Source organism: Vulpes vulpes, chromosome 3 (genome assembly GCF_048418805.1).
Source record: "Vulpes vulpes isolate BD-2025 chromosome 3, VulVul3, whole genome shotgun sequence".
In the NCBI taxonomy this organism is placed as follows: Eukaryota; Metazoa; Chordata; class Mammalia; order Carnivora; family Canidae; genus Vulpes; species Vulpes vulpes.
In genome coordinates this window covers 151,892,312-151,912,242 of record NC_132782.1, presented here as the reverse complement: position 1 = coordinate 151,912,242, position 19,931 = coordinate 151,892,312, and the positions used below count along the sequence as shown (strand labels likewise).

Genomic DNA, 19,931 nt, shown 5'->3' with positions numbered 1-19,931 from the left:
AAGGAAAATTGTAAAAAATGTGCTTATTGATCAGAAAATGCTGGCAATGTTACATCAGTTATGTGAGGCCTTATTCTTTAAAAAAAAAAAATCTTTTTTTTCAAATTTTCTATGCTAAGTAGAAATCTAACGGTTATTTGTCAAATTATGATTGAATTTTAACTGTGCTAGAATCTAAAAACTTTTAATCCCATCTCCACTAACTAAGCAAACTGCAGTATAACAATAGATAAGATCAAGAAAGGAGAGGGGAAAAAAAACACCCAATAAGGGTCCAGAACACCAAAATCAGAGAAACACGATTCTATAGATGACAGGTCAGGTTTTGAGCAAGTATGAGGCAAATAAAAATAGAGCTCCCACTCTGAGATTATGACTTTCTATGCCGTTGGAGTTTCTCCCTCTTTTTAAAACATTAAACATATTAATTTAAAATTTTGTGTGCATAAATGCGTTTTGTAGGTTACTTACATCCAGAAAATGAACTGCAGATATCATATACAAATTCTGGAGGGATGGAAAAATGTATTTAAATTAAAATAAGAAGCTTAAATTGGATAGATGTGAATGAAATGCTTCATGGAAGGTATCCATAGAAACCACTTAAAATAAAGAGAAATGTTAATTCTCTTTGTAAATTGAGCTCCCAGAATCAAAATGAGAGGGAGACGGTTAGTATAGGTATGAATACACTTTGGCCTTATCTACATGAAACACACTAATTGACAATTATACTTTTTGGGCCATGGTCTCAGCTGATAGTCACAATTTATGGCTGAACAGTTGATAGGATTCAGCCCGTAAAATAGCTTAGGATACGCGGGCCTGACTTGTGGGTTCAATCAACCATGTGATCAGAGAACCGGGGCTTTAAGTGTCCCAGCCTTTCAGCAGTTCTCTGACCAGACAAGAAAGAAAACTTTACCACTTTATAGTGATTAGATAAGCAATTTGGGGACACCAGTAAAAGGAATTTGTAAAAGAGCAAATTTTCCTATGCAGACTTCCCAAGCAAAGCCTTCATTTTCCACATTCCTATTCCAGGCCCGGGCACCGGCGGGCACGTTTCACGTCGCTGCAATCGCCGCAACGTTTGGAATTCAACGGCCTCACTATTTCACATATATGCACACACACACACACACATATGTCACTTATATACAATGTGAACACCTTCAGGCTGCTGTATTTCTTCTGAGGTTGTTGATTTTCCCTTGTCATGGTCCGAAAGGACGCCCCTGAGTTGACGATCATCTGAGAGATGCTCACTGTCCATTATCACTAAACATCGTAATTCATGAGTGCTCAGTGCGTGGCTCTTTCTTACTCCTCCCCACCAGATATAGTTTTATATTGAACTTTTTTTTTTTAACACTTATTTATTTATTAGAGAGAGAGGGAGAGAGGAAAGGCCGAGGGAGAGACTCTTCCAGCAGTCTCCCTGCTGAGCGCGGAGCCCGACGAGGCTAGATCTCACAACCCACAAAATCATGACCTGAGCAGAAACCAAGAGTGGGATGCTCAGCAGGCCGGCAACCCGGGCACCCACCCGCGACCTACTTTTGATTTCAGTCGCTTCAGATTCCAGCTGAGGTGCTCGGCAATTCTTGCTGTTTATAATGGCCTCAGATATTCTCGAATATTTTGGCTACAAGACATCTTTATGCTTTTAAGAATTATCAAAGAGTTTTTGTTTATGTGAATTATATCTACCAACATTTACGCATAAAATATGGGCCATATGCAACATATCTGCATAAAATGTATCTAATTATATCTACCAACATTTACGCATAGAAGTTAAGGCATTTAAAAATACTTATTTTAGGGCGTCCAGGTGGCTCAGTTGGTCAAGTGTCTGATTTCAGCTCTTGTCGTGATCCCTGCCTCAGGCTCCCTGTTTCTCCCTTTGCCCCTGCCCCTGCTCATGCGCATGCTCTTTCTCTCCCAAATAAATAAAATCTTAAATATATATATATATATATATTTGTTTTATTTTTATTTTTTTAAAGATTTATTTATTTATTTATGATAGACAGAGAGAGAGGCAGAGACACAGGCAGAGGGAGAAGCAGGCTCCATGCAGGGAGCCCAACGCAGACCTTGATCCCAGGACTCCAGGATCGTGCCCTGGGCCAAAGGCAGGCGCCAAACCACTGCGCCACCCAGGGATCCCTATATATTTGCTTTAAAATAACAGTGACACGTTCATTATAGGTTAACATAAATAACTTAGCTTCTAGGAAAAATATATACCTTTCCCCATATAAAATAATTTGGTAGGAAGAGTGACATTGTTTAACATTTTGCAAATCTCTTTAGTATGTGCGTCAACGGCAGACGGCTGGACGCTCACGTCTACTCCTGCACTCCATCTGTTGCATTATCTCACGTCCCATAGCCTCTGGAAAACTTAGCAAAAAAGGCACAGACATCTTAGTATTATCATGAAAATAGTTTGGTCCCGGAACCGTCTTGGTTGTCCCCAGGGGCTTCAACCACTTTGAAAACCTACAGGTGCACACCATGGCCCATAAGCAGCATTATCACACGGCTGTGGGGCCCCTCGGTGTGCCGTCCTCGACGACGCTTCCCAGAGAGAGTCTTCATTTCTTTATTCGGAACAGCGATTGCTTGTTGTCCAGGTCTCGTCCTACTTTTTCTGCAGGTCGGGGAGTACTCACCGCCTCACTGCGTGCTGGTGAATGGGCTTGCACACGTGGTGGTCGTTGATACCAGAGTTTCTAATTGGAATTGAAGTACTTGAGAGCTGGGAATGCGGAGAGGAAACTCCCAATACCATGTGGGTTGTGTTTCCCCTTGGATTCTCTTCCCACCGGGCTGCATGAAGGAGAAAGCCTCGGGGTGCGGCTCCCATAATACCTTAACTAACTTACGGTGTCTTTGACTCACTTGCGTATTTTCCAATTTAACATAAGGTTAGCCCAAGTCTTAGAGCCTTAGGCTGGCAGGAGTGTCTAGCTAGGATTCAGTGATATTATTTTTAATCATCTTATTTTTATTATTACCATCCAGGTAGAGCAAGTCATTTTTGATTTTTGACTTGTTTAATTTTTAAAAATATTTGCTTTTGTAGAAGTACACAGATTTAGGGAAGAATAGACACTAAATGATGACACGAGCGGTGTGAGTATTAACGCGAGTGACTGAGGTTTGGAAAAAAGAACTGATTTAATTCGATCTTCGAATTACAGGGAGTGAAATCAAGGCATAGAGGAAATGGGCTTGGCTGGAGGGGCCGCTCCGAGGCCCTGGCCTCTTTACCCCCCCCACCCCCCTAATCCAGAGCAATCCATCCCGACCCGCAGCAGCAGGAGTGGGAAAGTCTACGCCTTGGGGCCTTGGGGCCTGTGCCCGCAGCCAGACAAATGCAGGCGAAACCCCCTGTAATCCGGGGCAGAAAGCTTAGCCTCCGACTGCGAGGTTTCCTCACTTATGAAGTTGACATAATCCCTCTTTCACCTTAGTATTTTGCCAATATTAAATGAGATAATATTTTAAACGATTTAAGACGGCTCCTGGCACCTCAGGAGACGGAGCTATTTTTATTAGCCGAAGTTCTTCTCCGTGAACTGCAGAGCATTTGGAGCAAAAGAATCTTCTTAGCCAGGACTTGGCTCCACTGCGTGTGAACTGCATCTGCCACTTGGATCCTTAATTAATTAAAGGCTGCAAATCACTGCACTTCTCCGGAGTTGCCGAGCGCCTGTGGCCGGGGAGGAGGTGGGAGGCCGGACGGATGCTCGCGTCTGCTTCTGCATTTGATCACTTGTGTGACCAAAGGGTTAAACCCGCCGAAGGCAGAGCTCCGGCCTCCGGCTGGGCGGCTGGGCTCGTGCGCAGCCAAGTGCGCTCCCTTTGTGAGCAGGAAAGCCTGGCAGCGTGTTTGTTGTGGAAACTGACGTGATCAAAGTGGAGAGAATTAAAACGATCCATCGGAGTAACAGCCGGGCCTCGGCCTCGACCATCCCGGCCCTGCCCGGGGCCTTGGCCCGGGGCCTTGAACCTCGACGCCCCGCCGAGGACCGGCCGAGGCCTGAGCCCGTCCGTCTGGGGGGCCGGGGGGCCGGTGCCGCTGGGCCCGAGCCGGGGCTCAGGCGACTTCAGGGTGGGGCCCAGGTTGGGACCCTGACCCCAGCGCTTGGGACCGCAGGTGTGGGGCCGGGGGCGCTCCCCAGGGCGGCGGGCGCTCTCCCAGTGGAGCATGTGGGGGGAGAAAGCTGCTAATTGTGCTGATTCCGTGCCAATGGCACAGCTCTGAGTGTTCGAGGCATTATGTCATGCTTCTCCCCAGAGCGGCCTCCAAATGTTGAAAAATTCTTATTACGATTAAGTAGAATTAAGAGTCCCTAAGTGGCTGGCATGATTTTGGATTGTTTGCTCACTTAGTCCTTGATCCCAGGATGAGGATTAGCGAGGCTCTTTGATATTCTCTCAAGTATGAAATGACCTTGGAGCCCCAACTGTTGCTGAGTGGGGTGGGATGCCCCGGCGAGGCCCCCGTGCCCGAGACGGAAGGGGGGTAAGAGGGCCTTAAAGCAGCTCGTTCCTACTTAGTACTTCAGAGACGGGGAAATGGGGCCCCGAGACACAACAACCTGCGCACCTTACAGGGTCTTCTGCTTCTCAGGCTACTGCGTGCCCGTCGCCCCGTCAGCGAAGCCCCAGAAAACCCACTCGTGGCCTCGAACGGTGCCCAGAGCGGGCGCGTCACATCGTGGGCACCTGCAACTTGAAATCCCCGAGGGCTATCACTCTTTTAATTCAAAAATAACGATCTCACTTGTTGTCTATGTCCTGGCCCACCCTTTTCTTTTTTTCTGTAACGTTGGTCCCTCCAGGGCACACTCACAGGCCTCCCCGGGGCACACTCACAGGCCTCGCTGGGCACACTCACAGGCCTCCCCGGGCACACTCACAGGCCTCCCCTGGCACACTCACAGGCCTCCCCGGCACACTCACAGGCCTCCCCGGGCACACTCACAGGCCTCCCCGGGGCACACTCACAGGCCTCGCTGGGCACACTCACAGGCCTCCCCGGGCACACTCACAGGCCTCCCCTGGCACACTCACAGGCCTCCCAGGGCACACTCACAGGCCTCCCCGGGGCACACTCACAGGCCTCCCCGGGCACACTCACAGGCCTCCCCAGGGCACACTCACAGGCCTCGCTGGGCACACTCACAGGCCTCCCCTGGCACACTCACAGGCCTCCCAGGGCACACTCACAGGCCTCCCTGGGGCACACTCATAGGCCTCCCCTGGCACACTCACAGGCCTCCCAGGGCACACTCACAGGCCTCCCCAGGGCACACTCACAGGCCTCCCTGGGGCACACTCACAGGCCTCCCGGGGCACACTCACAGGCCTCCCGGGGCACACTCACAGGCCTCCCCAGGCAGGGGCAGGGAGCCGCAGAGCGGGGATCATTAACACGCTCCAGGCCGAGCCCAGTGAGATAATTGAATGATCCTAATACCTTCTGCCGAGCGCTTTACAAATCACCAAGCGCTTTCTAATCTCTCCGGCGTTAATCCCTGCACAGTCCTGGGGGGAGCCGGGGGAGGCCACCGCGTCCGGGGGCGGCGCCGGTCTCCGCGGCTTCCCTGGGGCCTGACCCCGGCGCCCAGGCCCGGCAGGTGCCCCCGCCCCGTCCCCCGCCCCGTCCCCCTCCCGGTCCCGGTCTCCGGCTCTCGCCTTCCTGGGGGGGGGAGGGAAACTCTTTGCACAGACTCTCCCCCCACCCCCAGGGATGGGACGGGGGAGCGCAGGGAGGGCGCCAGACGGGGCGGGGGCGGGGGGGGGGGGCAGCTGCACACCTGCCCTCAAAGGGCGGGAAGGCTTGGGGGGTGCGGGTGTGGGGGCTGCTCCCCGCAGTCGCTGCCTGGGGGCGCGGCTGACTCTGGCCTCCCCGGCTCAGGGCCCGCGGCCACGGAGGGGAGGGGCGGTGGGGCCTGCGGGCAGGGGGTGGGGGCGGGGCAGGGGGTGCGGGCGGCCTGCAGGGGGGATGGGGAGGGGGAGGGGGCGTCGGCCCGGCTGCAGAGCCGCGGGGAGGCCTGGGGGGCCCTGGGGGTGCGGGCAGGGGGGGGAGGGGGTGCGGGCGGCCTGCAGGGGGGGAAGCGGGCGTCGGTCCAGCTTCAGAGTCGTGGGGAGGCTTGAGGGCTCCCCCGGCTGCTGCCCCCTCGGCCAACGCATTGGTCCGCGGGTTTCCTGCCAGGCCTAAGCACCCTCCCAGCACCTCCCCAGCACCCCCCCAGCCCCCCACCCCCTCCCGCCCCCTGCCACCCCCTCCCAGCACTGTCCTAGCACCGTCCCAGCCCCCCACCCCCTTCTATCCCTCCCGCCCCCTGCCAACCCCTCCCAGCACCCTCCAGCACCCTCCCAGCACCCTCCTACCCCCCTGCCACCCCCTCCCAGCACCCTCCCAGCACCCTCCTACCCCCCTGCCACCCCCTCCTAGCACCGTCCCAGCCCCCACCCCCCTTCTACCCCCTGCCACCCCCTCCCAGCACCCCCTACCCCCTGCCACCCCCTCCCAGCACTCTCCTAGCATCGTCCCAGTCCTCCACCCCCTCCCAGCACCCCCTACCCCCCTGCCACCCCCTCCCAGCACCCCCTACCCCCCCGCCACCCCCCTCCTAGCACCGTCCCAGCCCCCCAACCCCCTCTACCCCCCTCCCGCTCCCCCCGCCGGCCGGGGCGTCGCTGCGCCTCGGGGAGGGGGGCAGAGGGGGCAGGGCGGGGGGCGGCGGGGTCACCGGCCGGGGCGCGGGGCCGCGGAATGCGGCAGCCCAGGCAGCGATGATCCGTAGTGACAGGGAAGCTTTCATGTAGCGACACCCGCGGCCACCGGCTGCGAGGCGGAGAGAAAGAACTCTCTGGAATTCACAGCCTCCCCCTCCAACTAATCCGCGGCCGCCCCGCTGCGGGTGACTGGGCTGCCCGGGGCCCGCCGGACGGGGAGCGGGGCGGGGAGGGGAGCGGGACCGGGACGGGGAGGGGGGCGGGGAGGGGAGCGGGACCGGGACGGGGAGGCGGGCGGGGCGGGGAGCGGGACCGGGACGGGGAGGGGGGCGGGGAGGGGAGCGGGACCGGGACGGGGAGGGGGGCGGGGCGGGGAGCGGGACGGGGAGCGGGACGGGGCGGGGAGCGGGACGGGGAGCGGGACGGGGAGCGGGACGGGGAGCGGGGCGGGGAGGGGAGCAGGACGGGGCGGGGAGCGGGACGGGGAGCGGGGCGGGGAGGGGAGCAGGACGGGGCGGGGAGCAGGACGGGGAGGAGAGCGGGACGGGGAGCGGGACGGGGAGCGGGACGGGGAGCAGGACGGGGAGGGGAGTGGGACGGGGAGCGGGGCGGGGAGGGGGCCGGGGAGGGGAGCAGGACGGGGAGCGGGACGGGGCGGGGAGCGGGGCGGGGCGCGGGCCTGCACACAGCTCGGGGCGCCCCGCCTGCCGCCCCCCGCCCGCCGCCCCCCGCCCGCTGCCCGTGCGCTCCGGGCCCCTCGGGGACCAGGTTTGCGGACAGGAGCCCGCGCCCGGGCCTCGACCCCCGACCTTTGTGCGCCTGGACGGCGGCCGCCTCCCCTGCCGGCCTAGCGGGCTCCCCGGGCGGAAGTCGGGCCTGTGCCCCCCCCGACCCCCCCGCGGCTCCCCCCCGCCCCAGGTCACACCCCCGCCCCGCGGCCGCAGGATCCCCTGCTCCCCCCTCGGAGCTCGGGGCCCAGGGCGGCGAATTCCTCCACGCAGGCGGCAGCGGGGGGCGGGCTGGCGAGTGAGGGCCCTGCGCTGGGGCGACTGTGCGGGGCGGGGGTGCGGGGGCTTCTGTGTCCCCTCTGGGAGGGGCTGTGCCCCCGGGGGAGGTGCTGTGCCCCCGAGGGAGGGTCTCCATCCCCTCGACCACCATAATAACGGGAGGGGGGAAAAAAAAAAATAACGGGAGGGGGGGCTGAGGTGAAGCCCATAGCGGGGAGCACCTGCCGGCGCCCCAGTGTAGGCGCACTACCCGGGTTCGTCCCCGGGGTGACCTCTGCAGCGGCACTTCCCTGGGGTACAGGGTGGGGGCCGGGGGTCACGGGCTGAGGTGGTCGCGGCTGAGCAGGTGGGCTTGGCCTCCCGCCCCCCCCAGGCGACCTTCCTCGCGGCCCAGCAGGTGCAGCCCAGCAGGTGCGGCCCAGCCCGTGTGGCCCAGCAGGTACAGCCCTAAGGGTGCCGCCCACAGCAGCACCTGCTGGGCTCCCCTGCTGGGGTCTGTCCCCAGGAGACTCCCCCCCCCCCCCCCCGCCGGGCCCTCCCCTCTGAAATTCCTCAGGGGTCCCCGCAGCACCCAGAAGAAAGTTCCACTGCTCCGGCCTGGCACCCAGCCCTTAATGACCAGCACCCGGAGCGAATTAAATACACTTGGTGGAGGCGGGAATCCCAGGAACCCCTTGGCGGAGGGGCGGGGTGGGGCGACTGCAGGCCTCTGTCCTCAGACTCGGGGGTCTCCCCTGGGCCCGGCTCCCCGGGCAGGTGCCCCCCTCACCCCCGCCGCCCTCCTCTTGTCCTTGGCCGTTGCCACTAGGTCCTTGCTTTCCTGGGTCCCTCATCCTTCCTTCAGGACGGAAGGTGTCGGGTGCGGATTTTGCTTCTGGATCCACAGTACCCGAAGGGAATTCGAGACGAACACTTTCATTTCAAAACAATTTTTTTTGAATACTTTCATTTTTAAGGGTTTTGTTGCCCGGAGCCAGAGGGCCTCGGCAAAGCCACGGCAGTGTCCGTAGCTACCTGATGCTCGCTGCCAGCTGGTCTGCGTTTCCGTGTCTTGCCCGCAGAGCAGCCGCGTTCTGTACCTGAAGTTGGGGTTTTCCTTGACCAGCTGCCAAGTGAGCCCCCAGACTCTCCCTTAGGTCCTGCCCGCCAGGCCTGGGTGCTGGCAGCCGCATCTTGGCGTTTAGAGGCGTCCTCCGACAGTTGTTTGAGGCTCTCATTAGGAGCAGAGAGGTGGGGGCTTGTTGCCGATGGCCCCACGACAGCTGCAGGCGGGCGACACGTGCGTGGTGACCTGGATGCTAAGGACCCAGCGCTGCAAGTAAAGGGAAGGAGAGCACGGGGCAGGCGTCAAGGACCGGGGGGAGTCCAGCCTGTCTTCCCGGAGGGCGCAGTGAGGCGTCTAGAAGGGCTGAGGTACGCTGAGCGAGCAGGTGGCGGGCCGCGGCGTTAGGAGGGATGTGAGCCAGGATCTTCCACCGCAGAGCAGCGGCCTCGGCCCAGGCCGTGACCCCGGGTCCCCGGATCGAGTCCTGCTTCGGGCTCCTGCAGGGACCTGCTGCTCCCTCTGCCTCTCTGTGTGCGTCTCTCATGAATGAAAAAATACAATCTTAAAAAAAAAAAGTCTTGAGGCCAATCAATGGCTTTCAAGCTCTTTAAGTGTGACCCATGGGAAACACATTTTACGCTGAATCCACCGTACACACACACACACACACACACACACACACCTCGGAAAGAGAGGTTTTGTGAAATAATCCTTATCCTTACTATATACAATAAATGGATATTTTCTTTTTTAAAGATTTTATTTATTTATCGAAGGGATAGAGCGGGCACTAACGGCTGGAGGGGCAGACGGAGAGGCAGCCCCTCCTCCCTGCTCAGCGGGGAGCCGGGCGCCAGGCCTGGATCCCAGGACCCCGACCTGAGCCAAGGTTCCCCGACGGAGCCCCTCAGGCGCCCCTAAACTGATATTTTCCATTTTACTTTAAAATGCTGATCCTTCCCCAGAACAGTGGTGTCGCAGCTTCGTAAATAGCTTGGTTTGGAAAGCTCTGCCCTAGACCGTAGTGAGGAGTCTTGATTTTATTCTTGGCGTAACCGGAAGCGTCTGGCAAGTGGTCAGCAGCAAAGTAACATGGTCCGACTGACGTTTTTAAACCCTCACTTTGTTGTCTAGAGAACAAACTGCGTGAGGGTGGGTGAGAGCAGCCGCGGGCAGCGCGGCCAGGAAGCCGCACTCGGCTGTGTCTTCGAGTCACAGGTGCACAGGTGTGCACGCGGAGGCGGCGAGTGGTTGGAGCAGAGCGGGTGCAGGCCGCTCTCCGGACCCGCGACCCTAGCAGGGCGAGCCGAGGAGGCGACCCGGCGTGCATTCCGCAATGATGTTTCCTGTAGCAAAACGGGACGTGACTGGCCGTTAGCGACACTGCAGGTGCGGGTGGGCCCCCACCGGGCTCCCGGGGCACAGACGGCGCGTGCACGGCCGGGTGGGTCTGCTCAGGCGTCCGAGGAGCCTCCTGGTGCGTCTGATTCTCTGAAGGCCTCAGACGATGTCCGCGTGGGTCCCGGTTCGACTGTTACTCACGTTAGTTGCTTTTTTAGGGATTCTTTACAGACGTGAAGGACTCTCTGTAGCCTAGACCTTGCTCTCTGACTCTGCTTAGAACAACGCTCCCGCCCTGTGACGTCGGCGTGCACAGTCCGGCTGAAGAGCTCCATGTTCTCCTTCAATCTGACTTTCCTTCCAGGCCGGAACACACCTATTTCCACCTTTCTCGGTGAGCAGACACCACCCTTTGTCTTCCCGGCAGTCAGGGTGTCAGGTTCACCGTCCCTTTTGGGTAGGGAGCTCGTCAGCCACTTCATGAGATCCTGGGGCTCCTCCACGCGCCCCCGGCGTCGGTTCATCTCCTGTTCGAAGAGTCTTCAGGTAGGAGAACGCGAACGTCCCCGCGAGCTGCTTCCCTAGGGAAGGTAAACGGAGACAATTCCCTGCGACAGGACCCCTGGTAGCACTTCGGCCTTGAGGGACAGCGCAGAGCCAGGGAGCCGACGCAGGCGCCCCTTAGACAAGCACATGTCCTTAGTGGATCAGAAAATACGGCATTTAGGGAATTTAACGCAAATACATCGGTGCGATTTTTTTTTTCACCCCAAAGGTAATAAAACGTAGCTTAACGGCGTTCGCTTTGGAATCAGAAAGCGTGAGTTCGGTCTCTGCCTACCTCAGCAGCGATGAGCCTGGCTCAGGAGCAGATGCTGTAACGTCTCTGAGCTTCGGGTTCTTCGTCTATTGGTCGGACAAAGAATCGTCCTCACAGGCTCATTGCAAAGGTGATTTGGAGCGTGACGTGCGGAGCACCTAGCACTGGGCGGTGCTTGTCATCAGCAGGCTCTTGACGTAAGACCAGCAGCTGCTACGGTTATAGCGTTGCCGACTTCGGGGGAAAAGACGAAGGCCTGGGCCAGCCCTGACCTCCAACCCCGTAAATGCCGACCGGAGGTCTGGCTGCTGTTGAACTGGAGCAGGACACGTGTTTAAGGGCTGGGCGCATGGGGCTGGCAGCACGGGGTCCTACGTCGGGTGATTTAGCAAAATCCCAGTCTCTTATGTACCTAAGGAAATGGAAAAGCCACAAATTCCTGGCACCCGGCCTAACGGCCCGGATTCTTCTGAGTCAGTATAGTTTGTCCTCCTTGTTCTTATTTAGCAGGAGTTAGGTCCTGACCACAGCTCCTTTCTGTATCCCTGCATCACCGGGATGCTTCCCTGGGCGTTCGGGACAGCAGACCGCGGAGGATAGACACGGCAGAGGCACCATGTTTACGGAGCTGGGGGTCCGCGTAATTAAAGTCGAGATTCCTGTATTCATTCACCCCATAAATATTCCTTTTTTTTTAAAAGATTTTATTTATTTATTCATGAGAGACACAGAGAGAGGCAGAGACACAGGCGGAGGGAGAAGCAGGCTCCATGCAGGGAGCCTGATGCGGAACTCGATCCCGGCTCTCCAGGGTCGCGCCCTGAGCAGAAGGTGGGCACCAAACTGCTGAGCCACCCAGGGATCCCCCATAAACATTCCTTTAAATATTTATTTGTTTTGGGGAGAGAGAGAGCAAGTGGGGGGTGGTGTGCACACAGGGAGGGAGGCTGTCGAGCAGACTCCGCGCCTGTGCAGAGCTGCGGACTCGGGGCTTGATCTCTCAACCCCGACTCCCCGTCAGGAGTCCGACTCTCCCCAGCTGAGCACCCGGGGGCCCTCGGTCCCTAGATATTCGATGAACTCTGTGTGCGGAGAACTCATGTGTAGACGCTGTACGGTGACAGGACCAACGAACCCCCACCCTCGCGTGGGGTCAGACCATAAAGACGCAAGTCAACAAAAAAGATGATTACACTCGTGGTAAGTGTGAGGGCGAAGTAAGCGGGGTGCTGAGACGGGGGCTGAGGTCGGAGAGGGCTTCCCGCAGGAGACGGGGTCGAAGATGAGACCAGAAAGCCGGGGCGCCCGGGGGCCCAGCGGTGGAGCGGCCGCCTCCGGCCCAGGCCGTGACCCCGGGTCTCAGGATCGAGTCCCGCGTCCGGCTCCCTGCACGGAGCCCGCTTCCCCCTCTGCCTGGGTCTCTGCCTCCCTCTCTGCATCTCTCAGGAATAAATAGATAAAATCTTTATAAAAAGTAAAAGAGGAGACCCAACCGGCAGGCGCGTGACTCGTCAAAGTACAGGCGCAGCGAGGCGCGGAGGCGGAGGGGCGGCCGCGGTCCCGGGAAGGCAGGACGGGCCAGGTCACACACGCCTCCGTGTGTCGAAGGTTTTCTGCGTCTACAGGGCTTTGGAGCTACAGGGCTTTGGAACCCTGCAAGCTGGTTTGCACTAAGAGGAGAGAAAATCTCTGTGGATGGGGCTGCTGGCGGGGGGGAGGGGGGCCCTGGGTCGGCGGGGAGGCCCCAGGAGAAGGGGCCACAGTGCCCTGTCACCGCCCTGGGGGAGGGGGACCAACCGGGCCGCAGGGTGACGAAGGCTGCGACATCCCCTTGCAGGGACCGCAGGCCGCGGGGCGAAGCCAGTCTGCAGCCGTCAGGCCCCGCAGGCAGCGGACAGAAGCTCGACGCCCTTCGCAGATTGGTCCACACCTGAATCCCGGGGGGTAGAGGGGCAGAGCTGGCCGGCCCGGGACCTGCCCCCAGGGACCTGGGGACCCGGGACCGGTGGTCGTCGTGGGGAATCCAGGCGGGGCCACGGGGCCTCGGGCCTGAGCTGAGCCCGCTCCGTGCGCCCCTCGGCACCCCGGGCCAGCTGCATCTCTCCCAGGTGCACACGGCAATTTATTTGACCTTTTTTTTGGGGGGGGGGGGGAGCCAATATAGGAACTTTATTATCCTTGAATTTCAGCTTTATTGGCGTATGATTGAATTATTCACACTTTCTGGGTGTTTCCTCATTTGTAAAATGGGGCAATGCATGCATGTCATCGGCATCAGTGGACAGTGAATGTTCGGGTCCACGGTGTTCAGAAAGTGGCACCTGTCGGGACCAAGCAGCGTCATGTTTGGAACCCGGAAGGGCTACGTTCCCCTGAGTGTGGCGGAGGCCCCGCATTCGAGCGGCTTCGGGGCAGTGATGATCACCTGAGCTTCCCTTTCCTTATCGGTAAAAAGGAGAAAATGGTTCCCGTGGGGCCTTCCCTTCTCGTAAGGCCGTGAGGAGGATTCGGGGCGCGGTGGGTGCCAGAGGCTCCGGGAGCCCTCCAGCGCTGGGGACACACGGCGACTTCCCGCTGGCCCAGGCGGGTTCCTGTCCCCGTGCAGGGCCGGTCAGCGTCGCTCTGACGTTCCTGGGACACCAGCCGCACGCTCCTGCCTCAGGGCCTTTGCACTTGGTGGTTTCCTCTGCCCGAGATCGTCTCCGCTTGTGCCCGGGCCCTGGCCGGCTCCGTGCCCCTCGGCTCTGCTCAGCCCCCACCCCGGTTTCTTCTGACGTGGTCGCCAGGGCCCGTTTCATGTTCCGTTGTCATCTGGCCCCAGTCACCGGGAGGCACGATCCACAAGGGGACAGACGCGTCCGTTCTTCCATCTTTTATTCCTAGTGTATGGCGTGTATCAAGGCCTCGTGACTCGGCAAGCGACCGAAGACGTTAGGGCTGTATTTCCTTTATTTTTTTTTTTTAATTTTTGTTTTTTTGTATTTCATCCCCTTTGCAACGCACCCCCCCCGGGCTGTGGGGTGCACACGAGGGTCACGGCCCAGCCCACGCTCACCCTGGCCCCCGCGTGGGCTCAGGAATTTCGTCTTCAGCTCTCCCCGGTCCCAAACACATCCTCGGTGCGTGATGTCCTGTCCCCTAGGGTTTCGGGGCGGCTTGGGTGCCCGTGTCGAGGGGGTGCTGCGGAGCCCGCGGGAGGGCTCCACGAGTGTGCATCTCCGTCTCGCTGCTCTTCTCTCCCCTTCAGCCGGGCGGTGGGAAGAGCACTCTTTGAACCCAAGACGTTGCTGCAACAAGCAGGGTGTCCCATCTTGCCCGGGGGCGCGGGGGGCAAGCCTGCGCACGGAAGGGCGCCTCTCGCAACAACACTTCTCACACTTTTCTCGTGTTCCTGGTATTTTTTAGTGACGAGACTTGAAAGGTGTAAAGACTCGTGCGACGCCAGTCACTACCCGTCAGCCTCGACTACAGAGCATGGTGCTGTCTCGCATTTTGGGGTATTTTTTTCTTTTTTTCGGGATTCCCTTGATCTCCCAGCAACTCTCGCTGCTGTTTGGCAGGAAATCGGGCCGCGACCACTCTGTGACCCACGACGCGGGGGGCCGCCCCTCCCTTCGGCGCCGCCAGACCCCGCGATGCAGACGCTCCCGGGTCGCAGCAGGTGCAGCTCCGGCTGCTCCACGTTGCTCGGGCCGTGGCCCACGGGGCTTCGTCGGTGGGCGCCGCCGGTCGGAGGATCGCAGCGGGAGCCGAGGGCCCCAAACAGCTGCACGTCCAGGCTGCTCCACGGCGCACGGTTGGCCGAGGCCGACCCGGACACACGGTCCCGGACTCTGACGCTCCCTGTTCTCTGTGATCTTCCTCTTATATAGAACAGAGCTTAACTTCTGCTTTTGCCGACATAGTTCACAGGAGTTATTTTTGCTCCCCAGACACCAACCTGCCTTTTCTCGGAGTCGAATCAGGTCACAGACCGGCAGCATCTAGACAGCACCCCGGGGCGCCCGGGTGGCTCCGTAGGTTAAGCGTCCACCCCTTGATTTCGGCTCAGGTCTTGATCTCAGGACCGGTAGTTCAGGCCGCACGTTGGGCCGCACCGCGTGGAGGCTTCTTAAAAAACAACAAAAGCAAGCACAGCCTGGTTCTCAACGACGGGATCCAGTTTGGAGAAATTGCATCAGTGAAAAAAATTATGCGTCTGACTTCCAGCCACTCGGTAATCGGATGCGGTTGGGTCTGCACCTGGATTCCTTCGTCTCTGAGACCCGGAGAATCCTCCTTGGGTCCCGTGAAGAGCGGCTCAGCCAACACCAGAGTCCGCGCGGCACAGCGCTCAGGCCGTGTTGGTTTCCCGGCCTCCTCCTCCTCCTCCTCCTCCTCCTCGGGAGGCCTGCGGGGCCCACCAGGGCTGCTGTCGGGGGAACGGGGTCGGGGAGGCCTGAAGGTCGACCAGTGAGAGCTGCCAGCGCGTCAGGGCCTAGAGGCTGGCTCCCCCGAGTGCTCAGCGGACGCGTGTGGTGCTGTTCTTCGCAGGATGTGGAAACACGGCCTGTTCCTTCCATGTGCCTGATGTCTGTCCGTCTATCCGTCCACCCCAGAAACTGCCAGTAATTCCAGTCTCCCTTGGCCTGGGCTCTTCTAGTCCTAGACGGCAGGGCTGAGGAAGAGGAAGACGGAGATGGGGACCGTGGGGGCAGAGTGGTTAAAAGGGGGCAAGGGCGGCTGGTCCCCCCCGGTGTGGTATCGGGGCGTCTGTTACCTGACCCCATGGGACTTTCTTTCTTTTTTTTTTTTTTAAAGATTTTATTTATTTATTCATGAGAGACACAGGCAGAGGGAGAAGCAGGCTCCATGCAGGGAACCCAATGCGGGACTCAATCCCAGGACCCTGGGGTCACGCCCTGGGCTGAAGGCAGGTGCCAAACCGTTGGGCCACCCAGGGGTCCCCCCCATGGGACTTTCTGAGAGACCCTAAACCTGTTGCTTCTCAAGGCCGTCCCTCCAGAGGAGAAGAGGAGGAGGGTTTGTCCATCAGCTCCCGTTCCTCGTTGGCCACACGCTTGCTCCCAGGGACGTTAATTCTTGTACACTTCTGGGTTGTGCAGATGTGGCACCGAGAGGCTCCCACCGCACCGCACCGCTCGGCGTCGCCTGGGGGAGGAGGCAGGACGAGCATCGTGGACGTGCGGTAAGCGCCGCGAGGTTGCACTCACAGGGGTCAGTCGGGTCCAGCCAGAGTGTGTCGGCGCGTCGCTTCCTGGGCCACAACAGTGATGCCGACGGGGGCATGTGAGGTCGGGAGGCCCTGAAGGCACCATGAGAGGACCGTGGTGCGAGCACCCGCTGACTCGTCGACCGTGCGCTCTCATGACGTCCGGCTACCACGTTACAGCAAGACATACCCCCTCCCCGCCCCGGTCCCCTGCCACCCAACCTTTTTCCTTTTTCCGAGAACAGCATGCTGTCAGCTTCCGTGGGTTCCAGGGTGCGGCGAACATCATCTTCCCTCTTCACCGCCTGCTCGCGACCTCTGTCACCTTCGCTTGCTTGCCTGCCGGGGGGCCCGGCGCCTCCCTCCGAGGTGTGGATCCATACTTGCCTGGTGTGGGCGCTGATGTGCCCAAGATCACGAATCCGAGAAACCACCGAGGAGCCGACCCCGATGCAAACACACGAGGGTTTATTCACAAGCTCGAGCCTGGGTCCAAGTGCACCCGTCACAGCGGAGCAGGGACTTGGACCCCGAGACTAAGAGGCGCAGCAGCTTTATAGGGGCCGGTGGCCAATGGGATACGCAGAAAGTTGCACAGTCATGCAGGTCCGGACCCTCGCAGGTGGCCGATTGAGTTACATTTTACCCTACAGTATCATTTGAGCTGGCCTATCCCTGAGCCGATTTCCGACTAGGGTGTGCCCTGGTGATTAGGGCGGGGCAGTGCCCTGAGCAGGTCGGCACAGAATGGAGTCGGTCCTGCTCTGCTTGGCCAGGGGTAGGGCATTTTGGTTAAATTTCCGGGGTCCCACAGGCGCTGCAGTGGATTATTCACTCGGCGTACGACGTCCGAGAAACCCTTGCTGACCCCCTGGCTTCCTGACACCTCCGTTTGCATCCGTCCGTCGAGCAGCGGCCCCGGACTCCCTCTCCTGACGAGGAGGATCAGTCACCCTTGAAGACGCTCATGCCCGCAGGTTCCTGGTATAAGGAAGAGCTCGGAGCGAATGGGCCGGCCACAGCGTCAGGGTGAGCAGGAACCTGTGCGTCATCTGAGAGGGGCTCTCTCTCGTCTCACCCTACCCACCTGACGCCCAGGAGCTGCGATCTCTAAACTCGTAGAACCTAAGGTTGAAAAGGACAAACTCAGGGATCCCTGGGTGGCTCAGCGGTTTGGCACCTGCCTTTGGCCCAGGGTGTGATCCTGGAGTCCCGGGATCAAGTCCCGTGTTGGGCTCCCTGCGTGGAGCCTGCTTCTCCCTCCTCCTGTGTCTCTCTCTCTCTCTCTATCATGAATGAATAAATAAAAAATAGTTTTAAATAAAAAAAAAAAATGAAAAGGACAAACTCTATGAATTTTAAAGATGTGGCCAAAGAACCCATTTGATTCAGACGCTGGGCTCCCCAGACCCCGTGTGGTCTCGCTGTGCGGTATAAAGCATCGCAGTATGACTGCCGTGAATTAGCGCAGACCCCGTCCCCAGCCTTGACGCGGCGCCGTAGCCGCACGGAGCTTCCCAGTGTCCCGTTAGCTTCTGGTGATCAGAGGGGACTTGGCTGGGCCAGTGGCTCCTGGGACCGTGCGTCCGTCGGAACACTTCTCTGGCCTCAGTGGTGACCTTGCTCCTGGGACGCGTGTCTGGGACACGATGCTGACTGACCGATGTCCCGTGAGCCGGCGAAGGGTGACACCGAAGGCGGCACAAGGGAAGGCGAGCTGACGTCAAAACAAGATTTAAAAAAAAAAAAAGCAAAAACAAAAAAAAACAAAACAAAACAAAAATGAGATTTCCGTTTCCATGACACAACATCCCTGCCCTTTGGGGCGTAGGAGCGGCTCAGTGCACGTGGCCCGTGGTCCGGCCGCCCCAGGAGTGGCGCTGCGGCGGCGGCTCGGGGTTGGTCTCTCCTCCGGGACATGGCATCTTCACCCAGGCCGCAGCTATGTGCGCCTTGGCGAGAGGGCGTCCGTGCAGCGTGTGTCGTCCTGGCACGCGGTCGTCCGAGGGTCGGTGCCTCTCGTCAGTCTGCAGGTTGCTAAGGGAGGCACCGACGGCGGCGTCTATAGGAAGTCGTCGCGTTCCCTGGGTCGCCGAGCGCGTCCTCTGCAGCGAGCGCGGTACTGGGTGTTACGGTGAGACACGGGGCTCTGCCCGCGTCGTGCCGCCTTCCAGGCCCGTTTCCATCCGTCTCCCCAGGGACTGCTTGTCCCGAGTCTTGCAGCGTCGTCCGTTGGGGGCCCCTCGACCTGGAGCCAAGTCGCGCCGCCGCTGACCAGGCGTCTCAGGAGCTGCCTGCGGCTACGTCGCCCTCGTAGGAGTTCGGTGACCAAGGGCCCCGCGAGCGGCTTTGCCCTGGGAGCACCTCTCCTCGCTGACAGTCCCCTGGGTGGGATTGTAATGACAGTCACCCATTCTGGGTCGGCCCGTCTGTGACCCGAGCCCGGGTTCTTTGACCTGGGAGGAGGCTGGACGTTGACTTTCAACCAGGACGTCCTTCTCTGCTGCGACGGGCAGGACTTGCCCCCCAGGTTCCACTGTCCTGCTGGGACTCGCCTGCTCCTCCGCCCAGGTCCTCGCCTGCTCCCTTCGTGCACAGCCGGCGGGGGCGGGCGGTGGGTCTACACCGCCGCTGCCGCAAGCCCTTCTGTTGCCCTGGGTCCTGTGTGAGGCCGGCAGCCTTCCGAGTCACCTAGTGTGTGGGACAGAGCGTGTTCCCCATCATCTCACGCGTCTCCCCAACTTAGCGCTCGGGGGCACGACCCCTTAACAGGAGGAGGCGCAGGTGGCAACACGCACTGTTGGCCTTGGAGTCGGTGTCCTGCAGTGTAGCTGCGAACCCGTGTGGCTTTTTGACTTAAACGAAGTAAAATAAAAAGATGCCTAAACAGTCAGTTCCGCCGTTCCACTGCCACCCTTGTCCCCCATCTGCCCCCTGGCAGGCTGCGATCATTGTCCCCGCAGAAGTGGCTCACAGGCCGCGGAGCCTGGACGGCCGCGTTGAGCACTATCCCCCCCCCCCCCGTCTAATAGCAGCACGTGGAGCAGACGGCGAGGGTCCCTCCTGGACGGCCGAGGAGACGCTGTGATGCTCGGGGTGACCGCGCACGGCGTCACGTGGCTGCCGTTTTAGGGGAGGTTTGCTGACCCTCCAGGTTGTGGGGACATTAATTAGCGTCAATGTGCAGGATGAGAACCGACCCGGCTTCTGGTGCAGCCGCTGCTGCTGTCCTGGCGTCGAGGCTTCCTTTGTGGCAGGGAGCGTGGCTGGGCTGATCTGTTCTGGTTGGAGACAAAGGAAGGGGGTCTGGAGGCCCCTTTATAGGGGCTTTATAGGAACAAGGCGCCTCCGAACTCGGATTCCCCGTGGTCACCGCCTGGCCCACCGGGGAGGTCGCGGGAGGCGGGCATCCGCGCCGTGAGGCCCGTGTGGGTGGGTAGATGGGACCGTCTCACTGGATGTCCCTCCCGGCCCTTCCAGACGATTTCCTTTGGTCTCATTCCGATTTGGCGAAAGAGAACAGGCTCTAAAACACGGCCCACGCTTCAGTGGTTCGCTTCTTTCAAGTTCTGTGATTACCAAAGGCATTTGCCCTGGGCTTGCTGGCTTAGAGGATGCTTTTTTTTTTTTTTTTTTTTTAATTATGGCAAGTCCCATACGTACCTGAAATAAGGGTCTTTAGTCTACATCCTTTGTCCAGTCCCTCTGGCTGACACCTCGTCGTCCCTTCCGCCGGGTGTG

The 19,931-nt window shown here is 59.3% G+C and overlaps 1 long non-coding RNA gene across 2 annotated transcripts; it reads left to right on the top strand.

The window, feature by feature from the left end:
• Positions 1–7,837: 7,837 nt before the first annotated feature.
• On the top strand, positions 7,838–11,803 carry LOC112910525 (uncharacterized). Of its 2 annotated transcripts, none has more exons than XR_003233257.2 (4): positions 7,838–9,185; positions 9,952–10,206; positions 10,377–10,552; positions 10,934–11,803. It is a non-coding gene; the product is annotated as an uncharacterized lncRNA (long non-coding RNA). The 2 variants fall into 2 exon arrangements; XR_003233258.2 differs by having other exon boundaries at positions 9,952–10,294.
• Positions 11,804–19,931: the final 8,128 nt, after the last annotated feature.